Source organism: Capricornis sumatraensis, chromosome 6 (assembly GCF_032405125.1).
Source record: "Capricornis sumatraensis isolate serow.1 chromosome 6, serow.2, whole genome shotgun sequence".
NCBI lineage: Eukaryota > Metazoa > Chordata > Mammalia > Artiodactyla > Bovidae > Capricornis > Capricornis sumatraensis.
Window position 1 is genome coordinate 106,454,686 of NC_091074.1, and position 26,589 is coordinate 106,481,274.

The following is a 26,589-nucleotide window of genomic DNA, read 5'->3' on the forward strand; positions in this document are numbered from 1 at the left end:
AAATAGTCTTAAAAAAAAGTTTTCATTGAATTGACTCCAGCACCATGTGAATTATATCTAAATGCCTCAAACATCTCTCTCCTCTTCTCCAGGGCATGGTTATCAAAGAATACTGAAATATCCAGAGCAGTCCAGTTGACACTTATTTACCAGGGTAGCAAGAAGACAAAGCCAAAACAAAAAGGGCTCTGAACTAGCGGTTCCTGCCCTCTGTGGACCCTCGAATTCTGGGCTCACATAAGAGCCCTGGAATACTGGTGGGAGGAAAAATGGGCTAACCTGAAGGAGCTTCCTAAATACACAAACTGTTGGCAGCGTATCTTTGTAAGAAAGGAAAGAGGTAGGGCTCTGAGTCTAGAAGTCTCTCTCTTGTCCTGTTTTGTCCCTTGGGCAACACTCTGGGCAAGTTTGTTGGCTCCTCTGAGTTTTGGGGTTAATTGTGGCTTTTTCATAGGCTTATTGTGAAGGCAGTCCTTAAAAGCCTTGGGCCTTTAAGACATGGAGACACTGAAAATGTGTAAGAGGGAAAATGATAAGTTGGTTCCAAGAAGATCAGACACTTTGAAAGAATATTTACCCAAAAGTAAGAACCTATGTTTTACAAAAGTCTTGTAAATGAATGCTTTCAACAGCTTTGTTTACAGCAGCTCAGAGCTGGCAAGAACCCAAAAGTCCATCAACACAAGAATGGATGAACAATGTATGGTGTCTTCATTCAATGGAATACTGCTCAGCAATAAAAAAGAATAAATGACTGACATATAAAATAAGGATTAATCTCAAAAACATGCTGAATGAAAGAAGCTAGATGAAAAGAAAGCAATACCGTATGATTCCATTTATATAAAATTGAAGATCACAAGTTGAATCTTTGGTGAGAGATATTGGCAATGGTGCCTAAGAGGGCAGAGATGGGGAAGAGACATGACGAAATGTTCCAGGCTATTTGTAATGCTCTGAATCTTGATTGATGTCTTTATTTCATGAGTGTTTGCATTGTTAAAAACTCTTCAGGTGGCTCAGGGGTAAAGAACCCACCTGCCAATGCAGGAGACACAGGAGAAGCGAGTTTGATCCCTGGGTCAGGAAGACCCCCTGGAGAAGGAAATGGCAACCCACTCCAGTATCCTTGCTGGGAAATTCCATGGACAGAGGAGCCCCAGGGGCTCCAGTCCATGGAGTTGGAAAGAGCTGAACACAACTGAGCACACATTCCCTCTCTTTTCTCCATTTAATTGTACACTTAAATCTGTGCAGTTCCATTATGTAAACATTTGTCTTAAAAAAAATTGAGAAAAGTTGTGCAGAATCTTTTAAGACCAGACTTGGAAATAAGCTTGCAGTATGGTGAATCCTTGAGCTTGTCAGTCCATGGGGTCCCAGAGGCAACTTCTAGTAACGTCAAGGGAGATTTCCAAGAGGAGGAGATATTTGGGGATGAGTTATGAAAAAATAGGTAGGAATCCACCAGATGGGCCAGGAAGTAGAGTTTATTTCAGGAAGAGGGAAAGGAGAACAATGGCTACAGGTTGGAAAGAGGTGGGAGGATGTGCAGGGGATACTGAGGAATGGCGGGTAACCAAGGGGATGGCAGTTTCAGGTAGCCAACAAGGCAGAGGGATATGCAGGGCCAGGTGTCTGGAGACAGAAATTGGAGAGAGTGGTCAGCACCAAAGGAGTAGGTAAAATGTTTGGGAATGGATCAGCTGACTCAGAAAGTTAGAACAACATATCCTATGTGGTGTGAAGATGAGCTAGGCTCTTGCTCATACCAACAAGGTGACCTGATGGCTTGGCTGGCTTTGACCTGGTCTCAGCAGCTGAGGGTGGACATGAAGTTGACTTCACATGCAGACTGATGGAAACAGTAATCTTTCTTTCTTTCAGGAGGTGTCCAGGGAAAGCAACTATAGTGACCTTTCTCTTGAGCTGTGTGATGTTGCCACCTCCAGGGATGGAACTTCAGGCACTGGGTTCTTTAGGCTGAGTGCAACAAGACCATCTCTCAGTTCATGAGTAAAGAAGACCCAGGGAAGGAAGAACATCCTAAGATGACCAGACTCATGTGGCTTTGAGCCTCTTGATGACTGCTACCTAACTTCTCTATGCCTCAGTGCTTTATTTGTAGACAGATAATTGTACTATTTATAACTATACCACAGGGTTGTTATGAAGATTCAATGAGTTATATTTACAAAGGACCCAGAGTGGCTCTTGGCATATGATGAGATACATGTTTTTCAAATAAATCTATGTAAATTGTGAAATAAAAGGCAGGGTTGTCAATGAAAAGAGCTATAAAAAGAACTTCCCAAGTGTTCTGGTGGTTTACTGGTAGAAGAAAGTTTCCAAAGGAAGATCAAATTAATTTTTAAAATAAATTGGTATTTTAGACTTACATGAAAATTGTGAAAATAGTACAGAGAGTTCCTCATCAAAATAACTTTAAGAACACATGCCTAGGGACTTTCCTGGTAGTCCAGTGGCTAAGAATCTGTGCTCCTAATGCAAGGGGCCTGAGTTCAATCTCTGGTCAGGGAACTAGATTCTACATGCCAAAACTAAGAGTTTGCATGCTGCAACAAAGATCAAAGATCCTGCCTGCCATGACTAAGACCTAGTGAGCTAAATAAATAAGCAAAATAAATATGAAAAACACATTTTAAAAAATATGTGCCCAGCACTAGCCATGTACAAAGTGCTAAATTTGGCTCATGGGTGGGGATGGGGTGGAGGTGAGGAGGGGAAGAAACAGGAATCATAGCGCAATGGCTCACCTAACACCTGTCAATCAGAGAGAAAAGATGCACTTATGTTCATGTTGTTGTTGTTTAGTCACTAAGTCATGTCCAACTCTTTCGTGACCCCATGGACTGTAGCCCACCAGGCTCCTCTGTCCATGGGATCTCCCAGGCAAGAATAGTGGAGTGGGTTGCCATTTCCTTCTTCATGAGATCTTCCCAGCTCAGGGATTGAACCCACATCTCCTGCATTGGTAGGTAGATTCTTCACCACTGAGCCACTAGGGTTGAATTTATGTTCATATATTTGGCCAATGACTATTGAGAGCCTACTAAGTGGTCAGCACCATGATAGGTACTGAGGATCCGGTAGCAAATTCCCACACCCAGCAAAGACTGCTGGGCACCTGGTGTGTTCCTGGAACTGTGGCAGGCACCAGGGCCACGACAGTGAAACTTACTGTCCATGCAGGCTGCTATTATAAGAAACAGAAGAGATATGCACGTCAAGCGCTGTGTGAACCTCAAGCAAGGAGGATCATATCCACCTGGCAGTAGGATGGGGCAGCCTTTGAAAGGTGGAGAGATGGATAATTAGGGAATCTAGCCTTCCTCCAACAAAGGCTTCTGGGAAAGATATGCAGCCTTAAAAAGGCTTGAGACCTTGTACCTGAACCTGATCCCATGGTGACATCACGCTATTGACCAGGGAGTAAAGACATCAAATCAATTTATTTCTCAGCACCTGCATTTCAGAGAGAAAGGGTTGAGAGTGAGAGGAGGATGGGAGTATGTGGGAGGAAGAGAATATGAGAGGGAGATTGGGGGTGGTTGGTGGAGGGAGAGAGAGGGAGAAGAGGGAAAGGAAAAGGAAAATCACGTTTTCTCTTCTTTTTAGACAGAAGCAATGTCTGAAGGATTTCTAGAAGCCTGGTCCAGGCCTTTAAACATTTCATGACTCAGATCATCTATGGCTGTTGATTTCCAAGTTCTTCCTACAAGAACACAGGGTCTTGTTCCTTAAAATGACCCAAAGAAGATTGCAAAACACTCGCATCAGAAACCACTTTATTTTTAGTTACTTTCTCCCCTTCCTCCTGTGAGTAACTTCTTATCAGATGAAGGCCGCCCAGAAACCCTGTGACCAGCTGGCCTTGGGTCCCCGGAGGGAGTGGCTGCATGCCACCAGGAGTGGGAGGGGGGCTCCTTCCTGTGACTCTCAAGTCCCACCCCCACCCCCCACCTTCCATCTCATCTGTTGTTATTCACTTCTCAGATACAATGAACTTTCAGAAGATGAAGAACCTGTCTGAGTCACTTCATCCCAGCACACACAAGAGGTATTCAGATCCTCACAAATGGTTGGCTACAAGGATGAGAAAAGCCTCTCGTTACACCAGAATTGTTGTGCGAGCCTCAGAGGATGTCTCTTCTGTAAACATGCACTCAAGGGTGCATGTTATCTCGAGACTGGCCGATCATGGAAAACAAAGACCCCCAAGGGCTCCGTGCATTTTATCTTGTTCACTGAGATTGCCAGCTCCTACCTGGTGCTCACTATCTCAAGGAGTAGATTCACCATCTTCAACCCTCTTCCCTAAACTTGCTTTTAATTCATTTTCTAAAATGGTACAACTTCTCTCAGACACTCAAATTAGCAAACTAACAGAGATTCTTGACTTTTCTCTCTAACTCCTCACATGATTCGTTACCAACTTGGTAAATCCTGCCACTTCGGTATTTCTCTAAAATACCTGAGCCCTCCTCATCCAGCTCTGAACAATTCCTGTGCTTCCTGTTGCATTCTTTGACTCCAATCTTTCAAGCACTCATGCTGGACGGTGTCCTTCTGTGGCTCAGACCCTCTGCAGGTTATGCACGCCTTTCATTCGAGTCTAGAATGGAGAACGTACACTCTCCTTAACACAGCTCGCTGATTTCTTCAGACCACTTTGCTCCATCCTCCCCAGCCTCCAGACTACTTGTCTGTCATAACAAACTTCTTGTTTCCTGAAAACACCCACCAGCTTCTTTCTTGTTTTGTGCTGGTTGAATCGTCTCAAAGTGCGGGGGAGGAGTGACCTCAGTGGGATTTGGCGAATAACGTCATCATGCTGGTCCTACCACTGCTGCTACAACTGACCAGAAAGAAGCCCCAACTGGGTAAACCCACTACCACTGAAATACCACAAAGGTCATTACAGCATGAACTATGTGAGCTTAATACTGTCAGAAATTTTGCATCTCTACTAAAGAAAAAAGAAAAACAAACCAAAAACACAAAAAGAAAAATCTACACGTTAACTTCAGCCCTTACAGATTTACAAAGCTTCACCAACAGAAAGCTAATAAAGGTCAACGCCCTGAACTGCACTGAAAAACCACCAGTAAACTCTCTTGGCAATTTCACGTTTCAGATAATTTTTATGACACTGTGATACCTTGGACCTTAAAATAAGAATGCTCTCTTCCTCCAGACACCAACTGCCTACATACTGCTTTTCTACAAACTTCCACCACACCCATACATAAGATATAGGAAAAAGGAATCCAAAAAGCAACTGTGGATAAGACCGTTTGGCATCTAACATCATCTTTGCAGGATCATCTCAAGCTTGATTGGAGAGGCCCACAATTCCATGACTGACAGGTCTTTAATAGGACATTTAGCCCAGTTCACTGAACCAGGGATAGGGTTCAGCGAGGTCAGGACCCCCTCTGTCAACAATCAAAAAGTTACTGCTTATTAGCCAATTTTATATTCAGTCTGGGATGTTTTTTGATTAAATTGCCTACAAATACCTAGTTCCTTGAATTCTCATTTGAACTGGTTTTAATATCTTATTAATGAAAGAATTGAAAAACATTTTGGACACTGTTGGGGTTTTTTTCCATTTTTTAATTTTATATTGGAGTATAAATAATTTGCAACGTGTGTTAGCTTCAGGTGTACAAGTAATGCAGTTATACATAGACATATATCTACTCTTTCTCTACTATTTTCCCATATAGGTTATTACAGAGTCTCGAGGAGAGTTCCCTGTGCTATGCAGTAGGTCCTTATGGATTATTCTATTTATTTATTCTTAATTTTTAAAAATTATTTATTTTTAATTGGAGGATGATTGCTCTACAACACCCTCTTGGTTTCTGCCATAGATCAACCTGCATTAGCCATCAGTATACATACATCCCTTCCCTCTTGAATCTCCCTTCTACCTCCCACACCGTCCCACCCCTCTAGGTTGGACACCGTTTTCTATTTGTAGGAAAGCCATGTTTTTAGCTTTGTGAAGATTATCCTCTAACAACACTCTTGATGCACATACTCTTGGAAGTGAGAGAGCTGTTTCTCTGGCTTTGTCTAGCCCAGCCTTGTCTTGTGTGTCTCCTTTGGTGGAGGCTTCTTGGCCTCCTCAAAACACCTGTTTCACAAGTTCTCCCTGCCTCCTTCACCCTCCCCATCTCCTTCCTTCTAACAGAACTTTGGATATAACTTATTGTAGCATGAATTAAATTGCACTATTGGGACTTCCCTGGTGGTTCAGTGGTTAAGCCTCTGTGCTCTCAATGGATGGGGCCCAGGTTCTATCCCTGGTCAAGGAACTAGATCCTACACACTGCAGCCAAAAGATTCTGCATGCTGCGACTAAGACCCAGCACAGTCAAATAAGTTTTGTTTTTTTTTTTAATTGTTCTATGGGTCCTCCCCCATCAAGAGCCACAAGACTGAGAACAGGTGCTGAGTCTGTTTTCTCATCAGATATCCCCTTGAGGGCCTATAGATCCAAAGAGGCATTCAGTGAAGATTTTAGAATGAATGACGGATGAATGAATGGATAGATTAATTGCACGAGACACTTTGAACACCAAGATGAATAAAATCAGTTGACTTATGAAGAGACAAGCTTGTATACGGATAACCAATCCAAAGCTCAGTTGAATATATGCCCGTCTTAGCTGCAATTTCAGATTCACACATGTTCCCATTCCTTTTGTCTTGTGTCAGGAAAGCTTTAGGCTCCCATTTTGTTTAGGTACGTATTTTCCTTTCCATGGGGATGGCTGTTTGATGATTGACTGTTGTTTGAATAAATCTGACTAATCAGTTTTGTCCTGGGGATTTGGAAACATTAAACTATGTTCTTTGGAAAAGGATATAGTATTATTTCAAGTATAGTTATTATTTCAAGCCAAGTGCTGGCCAAATATCATTACTAACCTATCTCATGAGAAACCAGATGTTGCCAAGGTTTACTTCACTTAATTCAAATAATATTCAGCATCACATTACATTTTGTCCAATCTAGGGGGATGGAATTTTAACATTTGTTGTAATGGAATTAGTTCATTGCATTAATTTTTACCTTGAATCTCAGGAAACTTTCTCTGTGTTGCCAGTAGAGGCTCAGGTCCTCACTTTGATTACAGTTTCCATGTCTTTATGCCTTCTCCTTCTAGCCTGACTTGGAGTCAGTAGGTGGTGGGGACGCTGTTTGATTCATCCCTGATCCCAAGGACCCAACACCTAAGTATATTTTCAGTGAATGAATGAGACAGGCTCGGGATCAGAGTTCACTGTTACTAAAGGGTAGTTTCAGACAAGGATAGCATCATGACTTCCATCCAAGTAGAAAGTAGATACGGGCCAAAGATTTCTTTCATTTCATTAATCAGTGAGGGCACCAAGGAGATTTTACAACCAGTTCTAAGGAGAATCCAGAGAACTGACACCGGTATAGATGAGGAGCATGGCAACGAATGTGCAAATAGAGGCAAGACTAGCTTCTCTCACAGTTCAGAGAGAAGTCAACTGCACCCCTGTGGACAGAACAGAATTTACGTGTCTATAAACACAAATTAGTTTGCATGGCAATCAATTATCTATGATTTTCAGAGTTGTAAAATAGCTCCCATGAAATCAACCAGAAAACCTGGAAAACATCCTTTAAACAATACCGAGTTTCCCATTAAAGCACACATTTTCCCCTGCAGTTGGAATCTCACCTGTGCTGACAGGTCTGGAGGGAAGGGCATTCGGGCAGAGATAACAGCTCCAGTCAAGATCTGGCGTCCTGAAGCCTGGTGTTTCTGCAAAGGGAAGGAAGTGCTAAGAAAGAAGAGGGCAGAAGGAGGCAGCAGCCAGATCAGAATAGCTCTGCAAGGCCAAGATACAGAGTACAGATCTAGTCCAAACTTTTAAAATTGTACAACCAGAGACACAGAAAACAAACCTATGGTTACCAAAGGGGAAAGGGAGGGGAGAGATAAGTTAGGAATTTAGGATTAACACATACCCATGGGGGCTTCCCAGGTGGCGCAGTGGTAAAGAATCCACCTGCCAATGCAGGAGATGCAAGAGAAATGTGTTCCATCCCTGGGTTGGGAAGATCCCCTGAAATAGGAAATGGAAACTCACTCCAGTGTTCTTGCCTGGAAAATTCCATGGACAGTAGCCTGGCAGGGGGGATCGCAGAGTTGGCTACGACTGAGCGACTGACTGACTATTACTGAACTGAAGTCAGCTCTAACTATGCACACATTACTATTTATAACACAGATAACCAACAAGGACCTACTGTATAGCACAGAGGACTCTAGTTAATATTCTGTGATAACATATAAGGGAAAGGAATCTAAAAAAAATATACTGTTAACATGGAATCACTGTGCTGTATACCTGAAACTAATGCAACATTATAAATCAACTATACTTTGATTTAAAAGCATTAAATTAAATCAAATAAAAAATATATAACCATAGTTTTAGTATTCTATCCCAATTAATATATATTTATTGGAATAATTTTAAGAGTACAAGTTCAGCCCCTTGTTGGCTGTGTGACCTCAAGTAAGTTACTTAACAGAGCTGTGCCTCAATTTCCCCATCTTTAAAGTGGAGATGATAACCCAGGGTTGCTGTGATGACTGTCTGAGTTCATAGGATAAATTCAAGGGGATTCTGCACATAGTAAGTACTCAATAAATGTTAGCTCAAAATGTAAAATATAGTCACGAATAGGAAGGAAAACAAATGAGATATAAAGTACGTGTAAATAAAGTTCTTATGTCTGTCCTTCTGCACTCAGTGAGTCAGCCTGACCACCCATGGGGTATGTGAACCCCAATCCAGAGATTATAGACAGCAGGCTTGATAAGATCTGTGGGTTGTTGAGATGGAGGGTGATGAGATGGAGAAGGGGCAGGGCACAGAGACCAGGGAAGGGGTAGTATTTCAGCTGAGGAGAGAGATAGATGGGCTTCAGGTAAGGTACCCCTGTGGGACATGAAACGAGCTCATTGAGAACAATGGTGGGGGCTCCTCTTGTCTGATAACCTTCAGACAAGAACTCGGCAGGGAGGATAGAAAGAAGACAGGGAGACGACTTCTGGTGTGGGAGGCAGATGGTGCCTCCAACAAGCTTTGAAGTTGAGAAGGAAAGCAAGGAATGGGAGGAAATGGTCAGAGCAGGAAGCTTCCTGGGCGGGGCGCTCAGGTACCATCACCTCCACCGCTTTGAAAGAGACCAGCGGCTCGAGCTGCCGCGCGCTTGCATTAGCGTTTCTGACAGCGCCTATGCTCAGCCACAGGGTTCACCATTCTTTTTAGGCTCACTCTCCCAAGACAGAGTGCTTGTTGCTTCACAGAGAGTAGTAACTGTATTTAGCCTTCCCAGGAAACCTGTAGGAGTCATTATCCTTCATTTCACAGATGAAGAAACTGAGGCTTACGGGGGTTAACTGGCTTGAACTGGGAAACGACAAGCGCAGTGCAAGCACCTTGCTGCATGACCCCAAGGGGAATGTGCTCTCTGTGTGTGTGTGTCCATTGTCTCCTGCTGAAGCTGAGAAAGCTGTGTACCCTCTTCATATTCTGGCTACCTTAGTTCTCAATGTCCTTTCCAGAAAGAGCTTTCCCCCAAACTCTGGGGGTACCCGTCTGAAGAGCAAGACATCCCAGCATCTATTTGTGAAATAGGAGGGAAGGGGGCAGGGCCCTGACCTTTAAAAGAATGACAGTCCATTGAAGATATGACAAAACCTGATGAGAAGCGATTAGGTACAAGAGGGCAGAAGAGTCAGCTTCCAGGGGCCTTGAGCCTCAGCATCTGCTCGCTGGAACACATCAGCTAAATGACACCCCTCCAGGCGCCAAGACGCCTCCTCAGTTCAGCTCAGTCACTCAGTCGTGTCCAACTCTTTGCGAACCCATGGACTGCAGTGTGCCAGGCTTCCCCGTCCACCACCAACCCCCAGATCTTGCTCAAATTCATGTCCATTGGATTGGTGATATCACCCAACCATCTCATCCTCTGTCGTCCCCTTCTCCTCCTGCCTGCAATCTTAGGTTGACCATAAAAGGTCAAAAGGGCAGTGGTCCTAGAAATCTCCACTCCTTCCCTAAATAGTCAGAATAATCCTTCCTCTTATTAGCCTATGATGTTACCCAGCACATACAAAGTTGTTGTTTAGTCACCAAGTCACATACAACTCTTGTGACCCCATGGGCTATAGCCTGCCAAGCTCCCTGTACCCATGGGATATTCCAGGCAAGAATATTGGGATAGGTTGCCATTTCCTCCTCCGGGGATCTTCTTGATCCAAGGATCAAACCCATGTCTCCTGCATTGGCAGGCGTGTTCTTTACTACTGAGTCACCAGGGAAGCCCACATTTCAGGCTGCTCTCACGTTTATAGACAGACTGCATTCTGTCCATGGAATGTCTATGGAACTCCTAAGTAAATCCACTTCTTACCTATCACTTTGCCTCCTGCTCAATTCCTTCTGCACTGAGACATAAAGAACTTGAGCTTGGTCCAGTCCTGGGGCCAGGTGTGCGATTTTAATTAAAAGACACTGGGTTTGATTCTCGCTCCCCTCTGCTGCAGCAGGGGCCCCAGTAAAGCCTTGCCTGAAAAAAAAAAAAAAAAAGACAGTAGGTTCAATTCTCAATCTGAGTTTCAATCCCAGGGTTCGAATCCCATCTGAGGTGTGTGGTTTCACTTGCTTGAAAATTCTTCCCAGTGCATCTCTTCCCCACTCAGGAATCAGACAGGGTGGGGAGAAGCCTCATGGGGCTCCAAAGACCTAGCAAACACCCCCTAAAAAGGCATGATCTATGCAAGCAAAGGTAGAACAAGTCAGGGAGGGACTAGGAGAACCCAATCTTCTAAGAAGATTCAAGCTTCAGAAGGATCAGCCCCTAGAAAGCCACCTTTGCCCGGTCCCGTCCGCTGCCCCTCCTCACCACACCCCCGCTCAACCCCCAGCCCCAGGAAACTCAGGTCTTTGCAAAAGAGGCAAACCATTTGTTTCTAGGTACCTGTACTGGGCTTCTCAGGCAGCGTAGTGGTAAAGAATCTGCCTGCCAATGCAGGAGACACAGGAGACGTGGGTTTGATCCCTGGGCTGGGATGATCCTCTGGAGGAAGAAGTGGCAACCCACTCCAGTATTCTTGCAGGGAAAATCTCATGGACAGGAGCCTGGTGGGCTACATTTCATGGGGTCACAAAGAGTCAGGCATGACTGAACACACACACACACGCACATGCATCTGTACTGGGAAAGCCCTTTGTTCATCCTGCCCTCCATTCTGTCTCCATTCACTGTAAAATCTTAGTGCTAGAGAAAGAACTAGGCAAAGCCTATGCTGAAAACAGAGAAGTCACAGATACATATGGTACATAACTTTAAAATATGCTTGACAACTGAAAACTCCTTATGAACACTTAAATTAGGTGATCCAAAGGTGAGTGAGAGGCATCTCTGGGAGCTGCTTTAAAGAGGAGGTCAAAATGATTTATAAAGTGAGTGCCGCACCTTTCTATAACCTTAACAGTTTGCAGAGCAATTTCCCACCCAGTCTTGGTAAATGAATATTTAACATGTGAAAAGCCTGTGTAAATGGTGCCTCTAAAAACTCTTAAGTTCTTCCTTATGGGAAGACTTCTGTTTGAGCTTCTTTGTAAAAGAAGGTTTGTTGAATGAATGAATGAATGAAAGACAAAGTGAGTTTCCGCCGCCCCCTCAGCCCCTCAGTCCCCCGCTTTCAGTATCAAAGGTAGTTTAAACCAAGCCCTTGACTGAGTCAACTCGAACTCCTGGAATCACTCATAAAAAGGAACATCTGCCAGGATCAGATAGGAATTAGTTCTGTTGAAACTGTTTCATTAAAACATGGGATATGCTGTGAGGGCTGTGCCTACTCATCAAGTCATATTCTGGATCTTGACGATGGCTCTAAGGAGCACCCCCCTTTGTGAGGTTGTGCAGAATCCAATTGTGCGGAAGGTAAAGCTCTTTCACATCCTTGTCTCACACGGGACAGATCAGTCTCTCGGCAGCTGTTTTGGTAAAGACTTTGAGTGCTGAGCTCAGAGATGACACCGAGGTTCTCAAAGACTCACCAGCCTTTGTCCACAGACATGCAGATGGGCAGTCCCTACACCTTGGCTGGAGCAGCTTCCCTTTAAAAGGGGATATTGTTCTTTCTGTTCTCTAAAGAGGCAGCTCAGGCTCCTTGAGGTTACAGAGAAATCAGCTTCCCAATTTAGGGGAAACTGGAGGAGAGAAGATCTCACCAAGTTTCTAATACTTGGATTTTTTCATGGAGTTCTCCTCCCCCCGCCCCCCCCCCCACCCACCCAACACCCACCCCCAGGCACGTGGCATTCTAGCAAGTTCAAAATGTCTTAAATTCAGACTAATCGTTCATTTGAAACAGAACAACAACAAAAAGTAATAAAGCAACTAAATCCGAGTGTTGCAAACTCTTTTAGCAAATAATTGTGAAATAGCGTTGACTTGGCCAGTTCCTGTTTTCATTTTCCATAAATCTATTCTGGTATCATTTTATTCCCTTGAAGTAGATGTAGCAAGTTCTCAGTGATACCAAATACAGCAACAAGAGGATAATCAACACCCCCCTCCCCCACTATATATTAAACAACAACAGAAAGAACAGCAACGGCCACAAATCTCTGTTTCTACATTCAACTTAGAAATATGCCCTTTTCAGGGAAAATCAAACATGCTTTAGAGAAATTTCCAGAATGACTTGAAAATGTCCCCAAACCAATATTAACGCATCTGTAGTGAGTGATTAAGCACAGAGACTACACACTGGAGCAACTTGTGTGAAATGCCAAGGGTCTAGTGATTTAGAGCTTCTGAAGCACTTAGGGGGTGGGGGCAGCCTGGTGGGGTGCGCCCTCGTGGCTTCAACCAGAACTCTCCCTTGGTGTGCCACCCATCAGTTGTGTGCCCTCGGGTCAGTGAGGGCTTCTCTGAATCTGCAGAGACTCGTCTATGGGGGTAGGGGGGACAATGATTGTAATCTCCAAAGCGTTGTTCAGAATTCCCAAGTGTGGGGAGGGTCTTCTGCATAGTAGGAGCTCAGAAAACAGTGGCTGTCATTGTTGCCAAGGGGGAGAGAGAAAGGATGCAGAAAAAGAAATCGAAGCTGTGTTTAGGTGAGGCGTGAGGCAGGAGAGGTTTAAAGACATGAGGGAAATCCTATCAGAAGAAGATTGCTATGTAAGCAAAATGCCCCGTTATCTGAGTGAGGCTTTCGGGATGAAACTCTGACACCCAAATTCTTTCCGTGTGCTACTAATAGCACCATAGAGCACAACAAATGGAAGGCATTTACCTTTCACCAGCTCTCCCCTGCGCTGGCTTTTGATGGGGCAGTCAGTTCAGGCACCAGAGCCAACTGCAGGCACCCAGGCTGGCTGGTGGGAGCCAATTTGTAGCCTCCTCGTGGCCTGTTGCTTGTCTACTGCTGGCCCACCTCCCTAGCCCCTCGCAGCCCTCCTTGGGCACCTTTCTTAAATGGAAGGCACCCGGTGATGGCTGTTTGGAGGGGAGAAACGGGTTTCTGATTTGGCACTGGTTTTGCAGTACTGAAATGAGAAGGGGTTCAAAATATCACTCTGGGGTCATCTACCCTATCTACCCTGAAGGTCTCCACTGGCCTGGCAAGGAGCAGGCCGGGTGAGCATCTGGTGTCAAGAAGAGACAGCGTGGGCTGGAACCCTGCCTGCATCCCAGGGGATTCCCTTGCAGTGCTCTGAACAAACCCAGAAGACAAAGTCTCAGAGCTGGCCAGGATCACAAAATGAGAATCGTGCACTTTGGGATCTTCCTCTCAAAGCCAGATCCCAGGGTTCTGCCCACTCATGGCACCCCGAGGATCGAGCTCATCTCCTGCACACCCTTGCAGTTCCTTGATCTGTGCTGCGGTCAGCAGGCTCCGGCTCATCTGCCCCGGGGAAGGCTGTCCCATTCATGGTGACAGTCCCTGGCTGACGCTGCATCTGGCATGCGTTCCTAGGATGGATGACTTGAAACGAATTTTGTATTCTGGCTTACAGCGTTTTTTAGTCCCAGGACTTTGGGTCCTCAATAACCTTTGAAAGTCCTCATTATGCTCTGGCTAGAGGACCATAAAAGTTTGTATCATAAAAGGTTCAGCTTTTGGGTTAGTCCACCTATGAAGATATCGCAGGCTGGGAGTTCTGAGAAATCTAGTCTAGCCCCTTTGAGTTATGGTAAAGGCGTGAACACCTGGAAAGGGACAAGAACTTACTTACATACACTCAAGGAGATGGCAGAATCTCAAGTGATCCTAAACAGCCTGTTTAATTTGATCAAGGCTCCTCACGCCCCAGGAGGCAGTATGGTATTAGGAATATAGGCTCTAGCAACCAAGCTGCTGGGCTCAAATCTTGGCTTTACCACTTATTAGCTAAGTGACCTTGGGCAAGGTTACTTGCCCAAGTCATTAAATCTTCCTGTGCCTCAGTTTCCTTCTCTGTAAAATGGGGATAACACTAGTTCCTACCTCTCTAACTTCTTGGAGGGTTAAATAAAATAATATTTCTACACAATTAGAGTGGTGCCTGCCACATAGGAAGCACTGCCTAAACATTTATTGAAATTATCAGTAGATTCCATAAGGTCTGAATAACCTAAAAATCCCAGTTCAATAAACATTTTCAGGTTTTGCTCTATGCCAGGAGCAGCATGTAGACGGGAGATTCCAAATGAACAAGTCATGGAGTTGGCCCCCAAGCTGCTTGCAAAATCCTTTTAATGGGAACATCATGAAGAAATGACCCTGCCTTGGGCTTAGAGAGGAGCAGACCCTTATAAAGGCCAAGGGCAGACATCCAAGCTGTAGCTCTCCACAGTATACAGATGGGAAGGTAGAAGGCCTCTCATGAGAAATAGTGATTGCTACCTGCAATCAACTGTGTTTTCCAACATTGGTGGCGACTATACATTCCATTCCACACGCTCGTCTAGAGCCTTGCCACTTCCCCATCAAGAGATGGAGTCTAGGGAAGTCTCTGGCAGTTCGGTGGCTAAGACTCTGTGTTCCCAGTGCAGGGGGCCAGGGTTCGATTCCTAGTCAGGGAGCTAGATCCCACAAGCTGCAATGAAGTGTTCTCATGCTGCAACTAAAGATCCAGCATGCTGGAATGAAGACTGAAGATCCTGTGTGCCACAACTACGACCAGATGCAGCCAAGACTAACTTAAAAAAAGACAGAGGTGGAGTCTAATCACCCTCCTCTTGAATCTGGGCAGGGCTCCCAACTTGCTCAGAAGGAATGGAATGCTGCAGAAGTGATCTGAGTAATTGCTGAAGGCCAGGTCATCAAAGGTGGGGGCTGGGAAGGAAGGTAGGCCCCTACCTTTGCTGCTGGGCAGTTTGCTTTTGGAGTCCTGAGCTGACATTTAAGAAACCCAAGGCTTCCACACTGTGGGGAAGCGCAGGTCACAGGAGAGAACGCGTGCAGGTTCTCTGACCGACCCCTGCTGAGACCCTTGCTGACAGTCAGACGTGTGGACGCAGACGCTTGCAGGTGATCCTAGTCTCTAGCTGCTAAGCCAGCCCCAGCCTTTGCGTTTTCGCAGCTGAATCTTCAGATATTGGGAAACAGGTTCAAGTCTGTTCCCTTTCCAAATCCCCAACCCACAGAATCCGTGCATAAACAAAAATGGCCATTTTAAGGCCGCTAAGTGCTGGAATACTTTGTTACACAGCAGCAGTAAACACTGCCCTCAAACCTTCTGCCAGGGCTCATTCTTTTAAGACTCTCAGCAACAGGCCCTTCTTTCTCCAGAGATCTTAAGGAAAGAAAGTGTGTGCATGGCACAGTTAATAAGATTTGTTTTTTCATGAGCCTAGATTCACAGGGATCAAAGATGTTACACCTAGAAAAGTTTCAAGGACTGTCACATGTAGGTAAGAAAAACTGTTCTTTTCTTCCTTCTAGGCTTTTTTGCTTACCTAAGAATTAAACCAACATAGCACAGGAGAAAAAAATTAACTTCATATGTACAGGAGTCTGGGCGACTCAAAGAAGTGACCAAAAGCAGGCAGCTTTTAGACAAAGAAATAATACATTTGTGAAGAGTTAACAAGACCAAGGGGTTTGAGTTTGGGACACTAAATTAGTGATGTAACAAGGGTTGTTTATACAGCTTTCTCCACCCTAAGTTTCCTGTCTCTGATGAGAAGGCTGTCTCTCTTCTTCCCTGGACCGGGAAAGTACCTTTTACATGGAAGCTTTATTCCCTGCTTTAAGGAGGATGAAGAAGGGTCAGAGTGTCCTTGCACCAGCTGTCTCTTAAGTAGATTTAATTCAAAATAATCAATATGCCAGCATGACACACTCTGCTTCCCCTGACATGCTTGCCAACCTAAGGGAGTCATTGCCAGCACCACCAGCCAAGAGGGCAGAACAAGGCAGTGGAGGCTCTCTAACTTGCCCTCACAGCTCTTCTGCTGAGCAGGCATGGATCACAGTGGCTCCTGAAGATGAAAATGCCAAGCGAATACTGGAGCAACATTAAATTCACCCGGGGGGATGGAATTTCCCATAAAGAGAGAGAGAGGAACTCTTCATTCAGTTGGCAAGAGGTTTCCATAGTTTCTAGCCCCTGTTATTTATTTATTGCCTGCTGCTTGTCCAGATCCTTATATTTAATGTCTATTAATTTGTTCAGTCCTCATGCCAGGGTGGGAAGTCATTTGGCAACCTCGTTTTAGAGATGAAGAAACTGAGGCTCAAAGACTAACCCAAGAGCATGTGTATCTAATCGATGGTGATGCTCAGACTTAAACCTTCTAGTTCCAAATTCAGGTCTCTGGTTACTGTACGCTGGAAAGAATCCCCGTTCTGGAGCAAAAAATTAAACAACTTAAAAATTGTATTTGTTTGAAGGTTGTCAGGTTAAATGCTTGTTAAAGGTGTGATGTTTCTCACTTTTTTCAGGCCATTCCCAGTTACTAGGATTCTGCAGGTCACTTGTATAAAGAAGTTAGTTTTCTGCTCTGAGTGTTGGTTTTGTGTGTATATGAGGAGAAATCAGTGGCAGTTAGAAGTATTTGCTGCTATCCATGGTCTGTATAGTCAAACCTATGGTTTTCCCAGTAGTCATGTATGGATGTGAGAGTTCGACCATAAAGAAGGCTGAGAGCTGAAGCATTCATTGATGCTTTCTAACTACGGTGCGACTCTTGAGAGTCCCTTGGATAGCAAGGAGATCAAACCAGTTAATCCTAAAAGAAATCAGTCCTGAATATTCATTGGAAGGTCTGATGCTGAAGCTGAAATTTCAATACTTTGGCCACCTGATGTGAAGAACTGACTAGCTGGAAAAGACCCTGACGCTGGGAAAGATTGAGGGCAAGAGGAGAAGGGGTGACAGAGAATGAAATGGTTGGATGGCATCACCGATTCAATGGACGTGAATTTGAGCAAACTCTGGAAGATAGTGAAGGACAGGGAAGCCTGGCATGCTGCAGTCCCTGGGGTTGCAAAGAGTCAGACATGACTGAGCAGATGATCGACAGCAACATGGTGCAAATACTCCCGCCAGGATTGATTACAAGCCACCAAGTTGACATCATTGACCATGGAGATGAGAACTGATGCGCACCTTCTGCTCTTGTGAGCCAGGACTAGCCAGCTCCAGCCATGGATGGAACCAACGTAATGACAGGCTTTTTTCTAACTCTTCCCAAAGCAATCAAACACCTTCCACTCAAAAATTTCAAGTTGTCAAAGACAGAGAGCAATGCAATGTTGCTGTTCCTCAAGTCAGCAGGACAGGGTCTATTTCTGAAGACCTTTTCTATAAACGGGGGCCCTCCTGGGTAGTGAGCAACCCTCAGCTCCAGATAACTCCTTGTATCTTTCCCTGGTGGCCCAACCCCAGTGACGCAAGCATTGAATGCTGATGCCTTAACATGGCATGACCATCCTACTCACAGTAGGGTCAGCCACACAGGACTGGTGTTCATGGGGTCCCCTTGGCTTCCACCTTCCTGAGACTGTGGATAAAAAGAAAATGACAGGAAGAATGGGTGCCCAGTGTCCATCATGACTCTCTCAAAGGTGTGGGAATGCCCACTCCTCTCTCTTCACCCTAGATGTCTGGTAGCATGAGCTTCTATTCCTATGGGATTTTGGATGGTGTGAGATGAGTGGGGGCCACCAGAGGGAGATCTAGATGGAGATAGAGATCTGAGAGGTCTCCTGATGGACAGGAGGCAGCTGACAGCAGGTAAGCTCCCCAGGGTAAGCATGGATGCCCGGGGGGAATTTGTCCACATTCTCCAGGAGTCAGCGGCTGGTACAGAGCAGGCAGAGGCCATTAACCTGAATGTAGAAGTCTTTAATCTGGCTCCTGTCCTCTCTTTCCCAATCTCCACTCACTTCTAAGACAAACTGAATTCTCTGCAACCCCTTGAAACACCCAGACTTCTCGTACTTCGTATTTATCCTCTTTCGACAAACCTACCATCCCTCTCTCTGTTTCACCCATGTAACCTCTGCTGGGCATGGGAGACCCATCTAGGCTTCACCTTCCAAAGAGTCCTTTTCTAGTCCTGGCTTCTTACCTCAACACACACACACGTACACACATGCACACATGCACGGAGCTGCCAAGACCAGGAAAGGCCTTTCAGCCTCTCAACCCCCGTTTCCTCATCTGTAGAATGAGGGGGTGGATAAGCGCTTAGGCGATTCTAGTGTTCTGGAGAAATCCATGCCCCGAGCCTGCACCCACATTGGGGCTAGGCGACCGCACAGCCTCCCCATTCTGTTCCAAGGAGAAGTGCCTCAGCTCAGAACAATTTATTTGCAGGCACTTACAACGCAGGCTTGCCTATGGTGGCTGCAATTCCATGCTGACACTTTCAATAGAGCTGGCTTAATGGAGAAAAATGACTCTATTTCCTAAACAAGACAGACTTTGGTAGGAGTTGGGGTGGGTGGTGAGGGAACTCCTATTTATATGTCACGTTTCTCTAATTCTGAGGAATTTAAGCATCCTTTTGGCCTTGCTTTCCATTTCCTACCCATCACATTAATAAATATTATTGAAAGGACTAGAATCTTTTGAGAAAAACAAATCAAAATGACACTTTTGCAGTCCTTTCGCCTAGAAACATGGGATGACCAGTGTGGGCATCTCATGAAATTCCATCCAGTTAAAACCGTGGTTATTAGGCAATTAATACTTAGTTTTGGTTCTGCTTACTCTCTGGAAATGCTATTTTCCAAAAGCATAAATGTGACAGGAAATTTCTTCACTCCGTTTATCCCTAAGTAGTTTAAATATTATTTCATAATTGCAAGTGGGCTTTTTCCTTCTTGTGCAGGCAGGCTATGGCTGGTCTTCTTATCTGAAGTGTGGGTGTGATCATATGTTTATTTCCAGGGTGACAGAGCAGAGAAAGCAAGTTCATGGATGGGAAGAACTCTTTCTCAACTTCCAAACATGCATGCAGGGAGGCACCATGGCCAAGGCCATCCTGGACAGGCTTCTAGCTCTAGGAGGTCAAGTGCCCTTTGACATTTGACGGGAGAATGAAGCGACACTCAGACAGGAGTGTGGGGCGGAATGGGGTCCCCTCTTAGGACAGTTGGAGAATCTGAAATGGAAATGCTTACACAAGACCAAGGCTTCTCCATGTTCTCTTTTTCTCCTTTGCTTTCACAATGTTTTCTCAGGAGTGCCCCTTTACTGTCTGCTAAGAGAGTGATATTTCTGCGAATCCGGTTCCTCAACCTCAAAATTCGAAGAATTTGCAAGCAGTCATCTCACGTGGCCCTGCCTCCAAGTTTCCTCGTGAACTCGCCCGTCACATGTCTACAAGTATGTGTAGAAGAGCAGATCTGTGCGGTGCACTGGAAAAGGCTGAGGCCGTTGGAATCGTGTTTTTTCTTGCCTTTGAATGTAAACGCACCCTGAGAAAAACACCCAGGGACTCCTCATAGGTAAGGGATGGCTTTGTAAGAGATGTCAGCTGCGGGGAGCCAGGCAGAGAACTTTCAGTAGAGGCTTCTAGAAAAATCTCTTTTTATTCTCGGTCTGATCAAGTCCTGGCTAACTGACCTACAGAGGAGAAACAATTTCACCCCACTGATACCTCCTCCCATGGGCAGTCCCGGACCACCCCAGCCCCACTGCTTCTGCTGCCAAATGAAATACAATCCTTTATGTTTTTCTCATTTGTGCTAGAAATTCACACCAAAGAAGGTGTTCTGACCATGCAACTTTCCCTGTGGAAAAAACATGCCCACTGGGGTATGGCAGAAAAGGGCAGATTTAATTATTCAGAGCAGAGACAGGTGATTTAAAATATCCATCTTTTTAAATGCATTTCAACAAATATTTTAATCTGACTCGCATCAAGAATTCACTGCTATGAGATCATGCGTGTATAGATCGGTTACTTTCTACAGGCATTAGGAAGGGAGAATATAGAGTGGATTAGAGCCTCAACTCCCTGGTAGAAATATAAATCTGATATCTGAAGAGTGCTGTACAAATTGCTCTCCACATGCCCATCATTTTGATGTTCTCCCAACCTCTTGTGTTTTTGTGGAAACCAAAGCACACAGAGGAGACTTGACCAGTCTGAGGATACACAAATTCTTTATCACCCTAGGCCAAGGCAACGCTCCTGGGTTCTCGCTTCTCAGGAGCTCCCTAAGGTGGTGTTCCTAGGAAGCAAGGGCCTAGAATCTAGAATGCTTAGGGATGACAGATGGTGACTTGAAATGAAGAAGGGTAAAGTCCAAGAGATCTCAGCCTGGGATGGGATGGAAAGCACACGGCCAGACAGCAGTCTGGGAAGGGAAGGGACAAGCATGGCATCACCAGACGTGGCTCTGGGCAAAGCCCCCCTTGGCAGACCAGTCAGAGTGTGGCCTTCTTCGGGGCCCCAGTCTTGTGTTATATATATACCAGATGTTCTTAGTACATCCAAATGTCTTCCTAGAAACCAAGAACTTAGGGCAAACTCTCCGAGACACCAGAGGGTCAAAGGGTTGTAGCAGCTGAGTTTCCAGTCAGGGAATGTGATCCTGGCTGCCCAGAAAGACCAAAGAGCCTTCATAACTTTAGCTTTTGTTTCCCTGGCCAGCCTTCATGGACACTGCAGTCATAATCTGTTCAACACTTTAGAATCCATTAAGAGCCACCGTAGACCTGCCAGAATCTATCCCTAAGTTCTCAGGAGTAATAGTAAAAAATGGTAAATGAATGGATTGACAAGTTGATAAAAATAGGGCTAACGAAGAGTCCATCCAATTTTCTACTAAATCTCCTTTCATTGACATAAAAGCAAACACCTGGATGAACTCTTCCCGGTACACTGCCTTCCAGTATCCAATGCACTTATTTAAATGTTACAGTATCTGATATGCATGCTTGCTAAGTGGCTTCAGTAGTGGCCAACTCTTTGAGACCCCATGAACTGAAGCCCACCAGGCCCCTCTGTCCATGAGATTCTCCAGGCAGGAATGCTGGAGTCGGTTGCCATTTCCTTCTCCAGAGGATCTTCCCCACCCAAGGATCAAAACTGCGTCTCTTACGTCTCCTGCATCGGAGGCAGGTTCTGTAATTACCGCTAGTACTGCAAGGGCCTAGAATCTAGTACCGCTCGGAAGCCTCCACAGCATCTGATGTACTTACATAAATGTTAGTGCAGGCTATGCCATCTTGGTATTAGTAAGTGTTATTTTCTCTACTTGAGTGATGAGGGAACTGAGACTCAGTGAAGTCTGACCCAAGCACAGTGGTGGTGATTTTGAATCTGAAGCCTATGTTTGTTTCATCACACTAGAGGTCATCTCATGGTGCTTGATGGAACCCAAGAAAATCCACAAATGTCATTTTGGGATGTTTGGGCAGAGAAAAGGAGGTGCATAAAGGCCATCACCCTAACCCTGATTCAAGCATAGAAGTTCAACATTTTTAATTTATATATTTTGGCCATTTTTCACAGCATGTGGGATCTTAGTTCCCTGACCAGGGATCGCACCCACACCCCCTGCTCTAGAAGCACAGAGTCTTAACCACTGGACTGACAGGGAAGTCTCAAGCATAGCGGTTTCAGTGTCACTTTATTTTATATACTGGATTTCATGTGCAATTTCATTTGAATCAAAAGTTCTGGGCATATGAATGTGCTGAAGTTCATAATTCTCCAGTTTTTAGTGTAACATTGCCAAGTGAATAAGAGAGCCTTAGATAAAGCTTAGATAAGGCTCCTGAGAGCCTTAGATAAATCATTTTTATATTCACTTAATCCTGGAGTGGTTGGAACTTTGGGTGATCTTTGCAGACATCCCTATGGTAACTCGAGCCTCTGTCATTTGTGGGCACTGAGCCGGGGTTTGTGCTGTGGTTGTAACACTGAATCTCTGTGTGACCTTGAGCAAGTCACTTCCTCTCTCCGACCTCAGTTTTCTTATCTGTAAAATGAGGACATTGAACTTGATCAGCTTCCAGGCCTGATGTTGCGGGAAAAGATATTGTAGGAGGCACAGAGAACGCTGCAGTCTTCCAAAATAAAGTGCCCATGCTTACCGACTGGTGGCTTGGCAGTAAGGGTCCAGATTTAGCAAGGAAAAATACAGGCTACTCAGTTCAATTTGAATTTCACATATATAACAAGTATTATGATTTTTTTTGTATAAGTATATTCCATGCGGTATTTGGGATATCATACTCAAAAAAGTATTTGTTGTATATTTGTTTTTTGTTGTTTATTTTTTGTATCTGCTTTTTGGTCAGTGATTGCATGGGGCTGGAAAAGTGTTTATCTGAATGCCTGGTATTTTATTTGGCAACTCTCCCTCAGAGGTACATTGTCCTCTCTGTCCCTTTAGCAGAAAACTGAACCAAATGAACAACAACAGAAAAAACCTGGTTAACATTTTGGTATTATTATCTTGATGAAATCTTCCTTTTTTGACGTTTCAACTTGTGACATCATAGCACCCAAAATATTCAATGCAAAAGGTAAAAACAATACTACTTCCAGCTTTTCTGTTAATTTCACATTTATTTGTGTTTAAAGAACACAATTCTGTCCTTGTATATCACATTCTGTGTTTGCCTTAGGGAGATTTTTTCTCCCCAGATCTGGTGATCGAACAAATAGCTCTTGTCTGAAATAAGCCTCTCTTCTTCCCGCCTTAAACACGGCCAAAACCCACAGTGTCATCGCAAGGAATTCTGTTGGCTGTCTGACTTTCCTTCAAACCTTATTATTTGTGTTTTAATACATACACACACACAATCCAAACTTGCACTTTTTGCTTTTTGGTCAGTGATTGCATGTGGCTGGCGGTTTGGCGATTGTGAAATAAGTCTTGAAATATCAGTGAGGAAAGCGTTCCTCCTGCATTTGTGGCCCAACTCTCTGCGGGAACTTCAGGTTTCTCTCTGCCTCCTGGGGTAGGAAGAAGCACCAACTTGGGGCGGCCCTGGGCCAGGGAAGCAAACAGGCTGGCAAGACTGAGCTCTCTGCATTCATTTGTACACGCGCTCCTGACATTTTTTCGGATGTCCTTCGCAAATATTGTTTGGTCCTGTTGGGAAAGCGCTTGCATCCTGGGTAGAGCCAGTGATACACCTGGGCACTGCCAAGTGCACAGATGGGGAGGGAGGGAGGGAGGGACTAGCTGAGTACCCAGCGGGAAGATGGCCCTCCACACTGACCCTCTATACTTTGGACATCTTTGAACAGATTTGAGGAAGAAGGTGGTGTATGGAAGGAGACACTGTGCCTGAGAATCCGGATTTGCATTTTCCTCCTGGGTCTGCCAGGGACTCACTGCCAGAGCGTCCATCCGGTCATAGAAGTGAAGCGAATGTGTTAGTTGCTCAGTTGTGTCCGAGTCTTTGCAACCCCAAGGACTATAGCCCACCAGGCCCCTCTGTATGGAATTCTCCAGGCAAAAATACTGGAATAGGTTGCCATGCCCCTTCTTCGGGGGATCTTCCTAGCCCGGGAAATGAACTTGGGTCTCCTGCATTGCAGGCAGATTCTTTACTATCGGAGCCACCCGGGAAGCCCTCTGGTCATGGAGGGTTGGTTGAATTGACCTCTAAAAGATGTTCCAGTCTTGTCCTTCTCATTCATTCAGTGTGCAACAGTTTGTCCTTCTAAACACAGGTCTGGAAATAGAAAAGTCTGCAGCTTGGGGAGAACAGCAAGAGATGTTAGAATATAATTTTTTTTCCATTTGCATTTATCCAGAGAGACTTTGGGCTTCCCTGGTGGCTCAGATGATAAGGAATCTGCCAGCAATGCTGAAGACTGAGGTTTGATCCCTGGGTGGGGAAGATCCCCTGGAGAAGGGAATGGCTACCCATTCCAGTATTCTTGCCTGGAGAATTCCATGGACAGAGGAGCCTGATGGGCTACAGTCCATGGAGTCGCAAAGAATTGGACACAACTGAGCAACTAACACTGACTAACTAGAGAGACTCTAAGAAATCAAGGTAAACATCAGAACACAGAGGCATAGTCAACTTCATTTTATTCTGTCCATGCAGTGAGTGCCTAGGTGTGCCGTACACAACGGACTCTGTTTGTTGGGCAGAGAAGAAGCAGGCAGGGTCCCTGCCCTGGGAAGCTCACAGTCCAAGGGGCCCAAGAGACAAGGAACCTGGCAGTCCCCACAAGCTGTGGCTTTTGCATTGGTGAAGGGAAGGGAGAGCCCTGTGGGAGAACCGAGGAAGAAGTGGTTCACTTACCTCTGCTTATTTCTCTTGTGGAAGTGATATGTAGGGGGTGGCTTGGACCATTGGGGCAGCAAATAGAGGAACTGTATGCAATCAGAAATAGAGGAGCGAGGAGGAAATAAAAGTTCTAATCTAACAGAAGCACAGAGCAGCCCGACAAGGACCAAGGATGATGAGCAACTTTCCTTGATGCTTTTGAAGTTGGAATACTTCTCCCATTAGAACTGAGCTCAGGGGACCGGAACGTGACTCCTAGCTCAAGAGGTGATGCTTGCTGGCTGCCAAAGGCAAAGCACTTGGGGGACCTGTATCCCTGGGGAAGGGACTTGGGGCTTCCCATGGGAGGATGGGGAGGCTGCTCTCAGAGGTTTTGTGTTCCTCTTCGGGCCACCTGGTGTGGCCACTGCTGCAGATGGGCACAGGCTGGGCCCAGGAAGACCTTCTGTTCTCGGACTCTCAACTGAGGTGTGAGAATTCCCATACTAAGGGTATCTTTTGTATGCAGGCTGGATCAGTCCACACAGAGAGGACAGGCTGCTCTGGGAATAACGAGCCATACTGCGGTCCTAACAGAGCTTTCAAATGCCCACGTCATGAAACAAGCATGGGGTCTGTCAGTTCAGTTCATTTCAATTGCTCAGTCATGTCTGACTCTTTCTGACCCCATGGACTGCAGCACTCCAGGCCTCCCTATCATTACCAACTCTTGGAGTTTACGCAAACTCATGTCCATTGAGTCGGTGATGCCATCCAACCATCTCATCTTCTGTCATCCCCTTCTCCTCCTGCCCTCAATCCCTCCCAGCATCAGGGGCTTTTCCAGAGTCAGTTCTTCGCATCAGGTGGTCAAAGTATTGGAGTTTCAGCTTCAGCATCAGTCCTTCCAATGAATATTCAGGGTTGATTTCCTTTAGTATGGACTGGTTGAATCTCCTTGCTGTCAAAGGGTCTCACAAGAGTCTTCTCCAATTCCACAGTTCAAAAGCATCAATTCTTTGGTGCTCTGCTTTCTCTATAGTCCAATTCTCACATCCATACATGACTACTGGGAAAACCACAGCTTTGACTAGATGGACTTTTGTTGACAAAATAATGTCTCTGACTTTTAATATGGTGTCTAGGTTGGTTATAGCTTTTCTTCCAAGGAGCAAGTGTCTTTTAATTTCATGGCTGCAGTCACCATCTGCAGTGATTTTGGAGCCCCCCCCCAAATAAAGTCTATCACTGTTTCCCCATCTATTTCCCATGAAGTGAAGGGACCAGATGCCATGATCTTAGTTTTCTGAATGTTGAGTTTTAAGCCAACTTTTTCACTCTCCTCTGTCACTTTCATCAAGGCTCTTTAGTTCTTCTTCGCTTTCTGCCATAAGGGTGATGTCATCTGCATATCTGAGGTTATTGATATTTCTCCCAGCAATCCTGATTCCAGCTTGTGCTTCATCCAGTCCAGCATTTCTCATGATGTACTCTGTATAGAAGTTAAATAATCAGGGTGACAATATACAGCCTTGACTGTATGGGGTCTGTAACTGTCCCTTGTTTCAACCCCATAGAGCTCGCCAGTCAAACCTCCAACTCTATCCACAAGCTGAACTCCGTGATCCATCCACCATCCACTGGTTCCTCACCTGCAACACGTGGCCCCGGCACATTGTCAGCTGTCAACAGATATTCAAGGGTATGTCAATTACACCTGAACTGAAAAAAAAAAAAAAAAGAAAAAAACAGAATGAAGATGAAGTCGTGCTGAATTAGGGTGACTCCTAACCCAAGGACTGG